The following is an 8,089-nucleotide window of genomic DNA, read 5'->3' on the forward strand; positions in this document are numbered from 1 at the left end:
GCGCTGGTCTGTCTGCTCCGCTCCGCTCTGCCCTGGCTCCCACTGCCCGGCCTTCCCTCAACCTCCCTCATCTCCCTTCCCTCCCCTGCCTCCCTTCTCATCCCCCTCCATCTTCCTCCCTTCCCTCTTCATCTTCCTTCCTTCTCATCCCCTTCCCTCCCCTGCCTCCCTTCCTCATCCCCCTCCATCTTCCGTCAGTCCCTCCCTCTTCCTCCTCATCTTCTTTCCTTCCCCCCCATCCCCCCTCTTTCTTCCCCCTCTTCCTCCCTTCTCATCCCCCCTCCATCTTCCTCCCTTCCCTCTTCATCTTCCTTCCTTCTCATCCCCTTCCCTCCCCTGCCTCCCTTCCTCATCCCCCTCCATCTTCCGTCAGTCCCTCCCTCTTCCTCCTCATCTTCTTTCCTTCCCCCCCTCATCCCCCCTCTTTCTTCCCCCTCTTCCTCCCTTCTTATCCCCCCTCCATCTTCCTCCCTTCCCTCTTCATCTTCCTTCCTTCTCATCCCCTTCCCTCCCCTGCCTCCCTTCCTCATCCCCCTCCATCTTCCGTCAGTCCCTCCCTCTTCCTCCTCATCTTCTTTCCTTCCCCCCCATCCCCCCTCTTTCTTCCCCCTCTTCCTCCCTTCTCATCCCCCCTCCATCTTCCTCCCTTCCCTCTTCATCTTCCTTCCTTCTCATCCCCTTCCCTCCCCTGCCTCCCTTCCTCATCCCCCTCCATCTTCCGTCAGTCCCTCCCTCTTCCTCCTCATCTTCTTTCCTTCCCTCCCCCTCCCTATCCCTCCCTCACCCCCCCTCTTCCTTCCCCCCTCTTCCCTCTCCATCTTCCTTCCTTCTCATCCCCTTCCCCTCCTCTGGCTCCCACTCCCCGGCCTTCCCTCAACCTCCCTCATCTCCCTTCATCTTCCGTCAGTCCCTCCCTCTTCCTCCTCATCTTCTTTCCTTCCCCCCCTCATCCCCCCTCTTTCTTCCCCCTCTTCCTCCCTTCTCATCCCCCCTCCATCTTCCTCCCTTCCCTCTTCATCTTCCTTCCTTCTCCTTCCCTCTTCCTTCCTTCCTTCTCATCCCCTTCCCTCCCCTGCCTCCCTTCCTCATCCCCCTCCATCTTCCGTCAGTCCCTCCCTCTTCCTCCTCATCTTCTTTCCTTCCCTCCCCCATCCCCCTCTCCCTTCCCTTCTCATCTTCCTCCCTTCCCTCTTCATCTTCCTTCCTTCTCATCCCCTTCCCTCCCCTGCCTCCCTTCCTCATCCCCCTCCATCTTCCGTCAGTCCCTCCTTCTTCCTCCTCATCTTCTTTCCTTCCCTCCCCCTCTCTCATCCCCCTCTCCCTTCCCTTCTCATCCCCTCTCCATCTTCCTCTCTTCCCTCTTCATCTTCCTTCCCTCTTCCTTCCTTCCTTCTCATCCCCTTCCCTCCCCTGCCTCCCTTCCTCATCCCCCTCCATCTTCCTTCCTTCCACATCCCCCTCCATCTTCCTTCATTCCCTCCCTCTCCCTCCCTCCCTTCCTTCCTCATCCCCCCTTTCCCTTCCCCTTCCCTCCCTCTTCCTTCCTTCCACATCCCACTCCGTCTTCCTTCCTTCCCTCTTCCTCGCTTCCTTCTCATCCCCTTCCCTCCCCTGCCTCCCTTCCTCATCCCCCTCCATCTTCCGTCAGTCCCTCCCTCTTCCTCCTCATCTTCTTTCCTTCCCTCCCCCTTCCCTCTCCCTCCCTCATCCCCCCTTTCCCTTACCCCCTCTTCCCTCTCCATCTTCCTTCCTTCTCCTTCCCTCTTCCTTCCTTCTCATCCCCTTCCCCCCCTGCCTCCCTTCCTCATCCCCCTCCATCTTCCTTCCTTCCTTCCTTCCACATCCCCCTCCATCTTCCTTCATTCCCTCCCTCTCCCTCCCTCCCTTCCTTCCTCATCCCCCCTTTCCCTTCCCCTTCCCTCCCTCTTCCTTCCTTCCACATCCCACTCCGTCTTCCTTCCTTCCCTCTTCCTCGCTTCCTTCTCATCCCCCCTCCATCTTCCTCCCTTCCCTCTTCCCTCTCCATCTTCCTTCCTTCTCCTTCCCTCTTCCTTCCTTCCTTCTCATCCTCTTCTCTCCCTCTGCCTCTCTTCCTCATCCCTCTCCATCTTCCTTCCTTCCTTCCACATCCCCTTCCACATCCCCCTCCATCTTCTTTCCTTCCCTCTTCCTCGCTTCCTTCTCATCCCCTCTCCATCTTCCTTCATTCCCTCCCTCTTCCTCCTCATCTTCTTTCCTTCCCTCCCCCTTCCCTCTCCCTCCCTCATCTCCCCTCTCCCTTCCCCCCTCTTCCTCCTTTCCCTCTTCCCTCTCCATCTTCCTTCCTTCTCCTTCCCTCTTCCTTCCTTCCTTCTCATCCCCTTCTCTCCCTCTGCCTCCCTTCCTCATCCCCCTCCATCTTCCTTCATTCCCTCCTTCTCCCTCCCTCCCTTCCTTCCTCATCCCCCCTTTCCCTTCCCCTTTCCTCCCTCTTCCTCCTTTCCTCATCCCCCTCCATCTTCCTTCCTTCCACATCCCTCTCCATCTTCCTTCTTCCTTCCTCCCTCCCTCTGCCCCCCCTTCCTGCTCATCCCCTCTCCATCTTCCTTCCCTCCCCCTTCCTTCCTCCCTTCCTCATCCCCCTCAATCTTCCTTTCTTCCTCATTCTCCCATTTCCTTCCTTTCCCATTTCCCCTTCATTCCTTCCTCATTCCCCCTCCCTCTTCCTCATTCCCCCTCCCTCTTCCTCCCTTTCTTTCTTTCTTTCTTTCTTTCTTTCTCTCTCATTTCCCCAGTCTTCATCTCTCTCACTCTCATTCCCCTTCTGATCAGCCAGACTTCAGGCTGTGTGTGGCTCATTGCTGTTGGTGCAGGTCATTATTGTGAGCATGCTCTATTAGTCTATTCTATTATTTCACAGGGCTTCTACATATACTAGGCACACGCGGCTCTGGTAAGTCACACCCTGTTGTTTCTGACCCTAGATTGGAGGCGAGTGTGAGTAGCTGCCACCTGCCTATGTTGACTTCTATTTCTGTCAGTATTGGTGCATGTGGCTTCGGCCTCCTTTCCCCATGACTGTTTTGCCAGTAAAATGCACTGGCTTAAAGGTCCATGGGGAACAAGCGCAAAAAGGACATGAATGCAGCTGAAGCAAACTCATTAAAAAATCCAAATGCATATTCCTAGCATTGCTTCTTGCATTACTTGCCCAGCTCTGGTAAAAAAAGGCCAGTTGGTTGTAAGGAGACAGCATGATACCGATAAACTCGGGTTGTGTCAAGGGAAGTTTTAAGTTTGTGATAGCTATGTGATCTTTATCTAAAGAAATGAGACAACCCTTTGAGGTAAGGAGCTAGTTTTCCTAAGGCAGACTGTGTTTCTCGGAAAGCAGCAAGGCGATAGAAACCACTCTTATATCCAACCTACTGGCTGGAGACAGGGATAGGGATGCATTCAATTTCCTTTCTGTTGATCTCTGTTCCTTTTACACAGATTAAGGCAGATGAAGCAACAGTCCAAGTGCATGTGTTCAGACAGGAGGCTGATACAGCTTGAATCCATATAGATTTCTAAGACTTTTTAGTTTTATCATGATTTTATTCTCCATTTCTAATTTCCTGTGTGTGAGCCACCATATCTTGATATTACTCAGAACATGAAGTAATCTGAGTGAACAGAAACACAGAGTGAAGGTACATGTCTTCTCTAACATTACAACTATTCACCTCCATCCAATCAGTTTATCTGTAACCTGTAGGAATGGTACAGGTTACAGAAGAGATGGGATTAAAAGAGAAAGGCATGAACTTAATTTCTTGGTTGCCCTGTGCAGGTAGAACAGATCCCTTGTGCTGCTGAAAATTCCAGCTACACCCAGGTTGAATGCTACTGAACATTCACAGAAATTTAAGAACATAGCAATTGCCAGATTGGGTCATATCCAGGATCCACCTCATCCATCATCCTGTCTATGACAGTGACCAGCGCTAGCTGCTTCAGAGAAAGGTGTAAGAACCCTGCAGTAGCAGCTATGGGATCATTTGCCACTCCGCCCCCACATTAGGTCTCCTCCTGATCTCTAATAGTTAGTGATTGGCTTAAGCCATGAAGCATGGATCCAAGTGTAATGCACCTGCTGCCCAGAGGAAGGTAGGTGCCAACAAGAACGAGTTTGGTGGAAGTGAAGTTGTGGGTATTTTGTGATGGATTCTGTAGAAACACCTACATATACAGAGTCACCAGTAAAGGAGTTAAATGCACCCTGTTCTGCAGATTAAATACACTCTGTACAAGGGCAGAGGCTAGATAAAAGAAAAGTTTCCCACAGGGATGAACATGTGGTCTGGGTAACAATATAACCCTACCCATTTGAAAATCTATTAGTTGTGATAGAGGTGGATATTAGCAGAGCATGGTCTTTGCCTGTCCATACGTAGAATGCACTTGCAGCTCTTTCACAACCATGCCGGTGTCTGGGTGCTGGCACGAGCAGCGCCAGGGTTTTTGGCGCCCTAGGAGGGGGTCCTTCCGCGCTCCCGGTCGTCGTTGGCAATTCTGCGGTGGGGGGGTCCTTCCGCGCTCCCGGTCTTTGGGGCACTTCGGCGGCGGTCCCAGAGCGAGCGAAGGACCCGCCACAGAATTGCCACCGAAGACCCAGAGCGTGGAAGGACCCCCTGCCGCCGAATTGCCACCAAGGGCAGCAAAATGCCGCCTCCCCAAATCCTGGTGCCCTAGGCGACCGCCTAGGTTGCCTAAATGGAAGCGCCGGCCCTGGGTGCTGGGAACAAATAGGTAAATGTGGGCTGCAGTGTGTGTTTTCTAGCTGAAATACTGGTTTCCTGAAACACTGCCTGATCCACTGAAAATATGTAATTATACAAACAGCGTGGGAAGCAGGGAAATAAATTACTAAGTAGCAAATAAAACGATAAAATTTAGCACTTATTTATAGAGCTTTCTGATTCCATCCTGAGGTCATTAGCACTACTGTAAATCCAGACTAAGTGGAAAGTCTGGGCCAATTCTGCCTAAAACTATTGGAGTTGTAGGGGAGTGAGTCAGGGCAGAATTTTTCCCATTGACATAATGGAATTGCTCTAGATTTACACCATAAGTGTAGTGAGACTCTGGCCCTACATCTTTACATACATTAGCTAATGCATTAGTTGGCATCTAGCATCAGCTGGAGACAGGGCTGAACTAAACATCTCTGAATTTAGGGTGAATTTAGACCTTCAGCCAAACTTTGCCTGTTGATCTAATCTCTAGTGTCAAATCAAAGGGCCATAGAAATTAAAGAAAAAGGATTCCCTACAGGCAAGTTTTAAAAAAGTCCCTTTAAATCTGGGGTGGTCAAAACGTGGCCACCAGGCTAAATATTACCCAGGATGTTTTGCAGTTCCCTCCTCTCTAGTGTGGAGGTGCACTCTGTGTAGCTGATGTGTTCCTACAGGGATAAACTCCTCAAATCAGACTGGATCTTGGCTTGCTGGAACAGTCTGGATTACTCACCCCTTTGCCAGGGATCAGCATGATTAGGAGAAAGCTTGGCTTTAAAGTAACTAAAGCTAGTCCCTTTATGATAGCATGAGGGATCTTTCCATGATACCATCTCTCCCCACCTGCTACCAGTCTGGACTTTCTCTGATGATTCCTTGTGCATTGGAAATGAGATCTTTCTGTGCTTTCTAACAGAGGGCTTTGCTTTGGGAATCCTCGTGTCCTTGGCATCGATCTCAGGCATGTTCTGTTTGTTGTCTTTCAGAAGAGATACTTACCACAATCAATCTTATTAACAAACTATACCCTCCACTCATGCAGGGAGGCTGTTTTGTAACAGACATCTGGGCTCATTCCACACATTTTCCCTGAATTTACTCAGAAAAGCATTAGCAAAGATGATCAAAGTCTGTTTTAAGGGAAACTTGCCTGAAAGTTAACTTATAAAAAACACTGTTTGCAAAGCATATAAGAATAATGCTTACAGTAACAGAACCATTTGCATTTTAAAAGATGCATTGTACTATAATCCCTCGTTTATTACAAAAATTATTTCACATCAGCTGTAAGAAATGGGAGTAGGTCATCAGGGTGAAAGCTGCAGAATGAAGTTTGCAGCAACACAGCTGTATAAAATAAATTATATTTTTAATAGGAAGGTTTGGTCACTCAACAATTGTCTGTTCTGACCTAACATTGGCCACTGTCAGAAGACGGGATACTGGGCTAGATGGACCATTGGTCTGACCCAGTATGTCCGTTCTTATGTTTCATTATGAAAGTTTTTCATCTTTAAGATAATGTCCAGATATAAGGTATCAAAATAATACCAAAGTGTAGGAGACAGCTGGGTTACATGCACTTAATTAAGATATCATGAGCAGAACGATGTGCTCTAACACTATTCAGCTTTGTTAAATGTATTCATTCTTGAGTTAAATGAAAATAAGGCAGAATGTTTTTAATTCAATAGAGAGTTAGGAAGTAATTTACAAACAAGCCTTGGAGGTTGAAAAGTATGTCAGGGATAACAAAATTTTGTATGCAGAAGATATGCCAAAAAGTAAGAGTCTATTATAGTGCTTCAGCTGTTATGATAAAAATAAGAGTTGGAAAGTGTTTAATGTTAACAAAAAGTTTCTGTAAAAGCTGAAAAAGTTGGTAGATTACATTAAAGATGAACTGCAAAGATTTAAAAAAACTGTTTACGTTCCCAAATCACTAATGCAGAACATGTGTACAATGTATTTAATGAACTGAGTAGTGTGCATGTGTACCACTGCTGTCTTACTGGAGGGATTCAGAACTGCTCAACTGGGTGTCATACATCCTATACTGCTAACAGCGAATGGAGAATCTCCTTTAGCCTAAGTTGTAGGGACCTGAGCTTTTGGAGCAGGAGGATCTGAATTCTGTCCCCACTGTCATTGTGGAATTTCAGGGAGTCCCAAAAGGCAACATAGTGATAACCATGAAGTCCTAGGTTTTGATAGGTTTTCTTACGTTTACTTTTTAAAAGAAAATGGTTAAAGAGCATTCTTGTCTTTACATACCACACTAAGCCCAGGGATGCTGTCTCTTCTGCTGTAGTTGGTGATCTCCCAGCCACTTCTTGCAGTGTAGGGAGAGCTGTTTTAGGTTACTAGGATGTTGTCAGTCATTGTAGGATAAAATATGGAATCTTGAACTCAGGTTTTGGAAGGTTAGTAAAAAAGGAAATTATCTAGGGTTACCATATTTTGTGCCTCCAAATGGAGGACACTCCCCGGGGCCCCGCCCCCAACTCCGCCCCCAACTCCGCCCCCTCCGAAAGTCTCCGCCCCCTCCCCTGCTTCCCGCGAACATTTAATTCGCGGGAAGCCTGAAGCAGGTAAGGGGGGCGGGGGGAGAAGGCGCGGCCCAGGCTGGTCCCCCCGCGGCTCCAGCCTGGGTCGGCTCGGGCCCTGGGGTGCCGGCCCCGACCGACCACCCCCCGGCTCCCAGCCCCGCAGGCCCGGCGCACCCCCCGGCTCCCCGACCCCGGCGCACTCCCCGGCTCCCCGACCCCGGCTCCCGGCCCGGCGCACTCCCCGGCTCCCCGACCCGGGCTCCCCGACCCCGGCGCACTCCCCGGCTCCCCGACCCCGGCGCGCTCCCCGGCGCACTCCCCGGCTCCCCGACCCCGGCGCACCCCCCGGCTCCCCGACCCGGGCTCCCGGCCCGGCGCACCCCCCGACCCCGGCCCGGCTCCCCGACCCGGCTCCGCGGGCCCGGACCGGCACCGCGCCCCCGGCTCCCGGGCCCGGCTCCCGGCCCGGCCCCCGGCCCCGCGCCCAGCCCGGCCCGGCACCATGCCCCCGGCCCCGGACAAAGAGGCCCCGGCCGAGACTCCTGATTTTCCCGGACATGCCCGGCTTTTGGGGATTTCCCCCCGGACGGGGATTTGAGCCCCCAAAAGCCGGACATGTCCGGGAAAATCCGGACGTATGGTAACCCTAAATTATCTTAGCTGAGCTTTGGCTCAGCAAGGCACCAGACTGGGAGTGAGGAGATCTGGGATCTGTTCCTGGCTCTGTCTAGGCAAGTCACTTCCCCTCTCTGCACCTCATCTGTAAAATGGGGATTCTGA

Source organism: Malaclemys terrapin, chromosome 16 (assembly GCF_027887155.1).
Source record: "Malaclemys terrapin pileata isolate rMalTer1 chromosome 16, rMalTer1.hap1, whole genome shotgun sequence".
Classification (NCBI taxonomy): domain Eukaryota; kingdom Metazoa; phylum Chordata; order Testudines; family Emydidae; genus Malaclemys; species Malaclemys terrapin.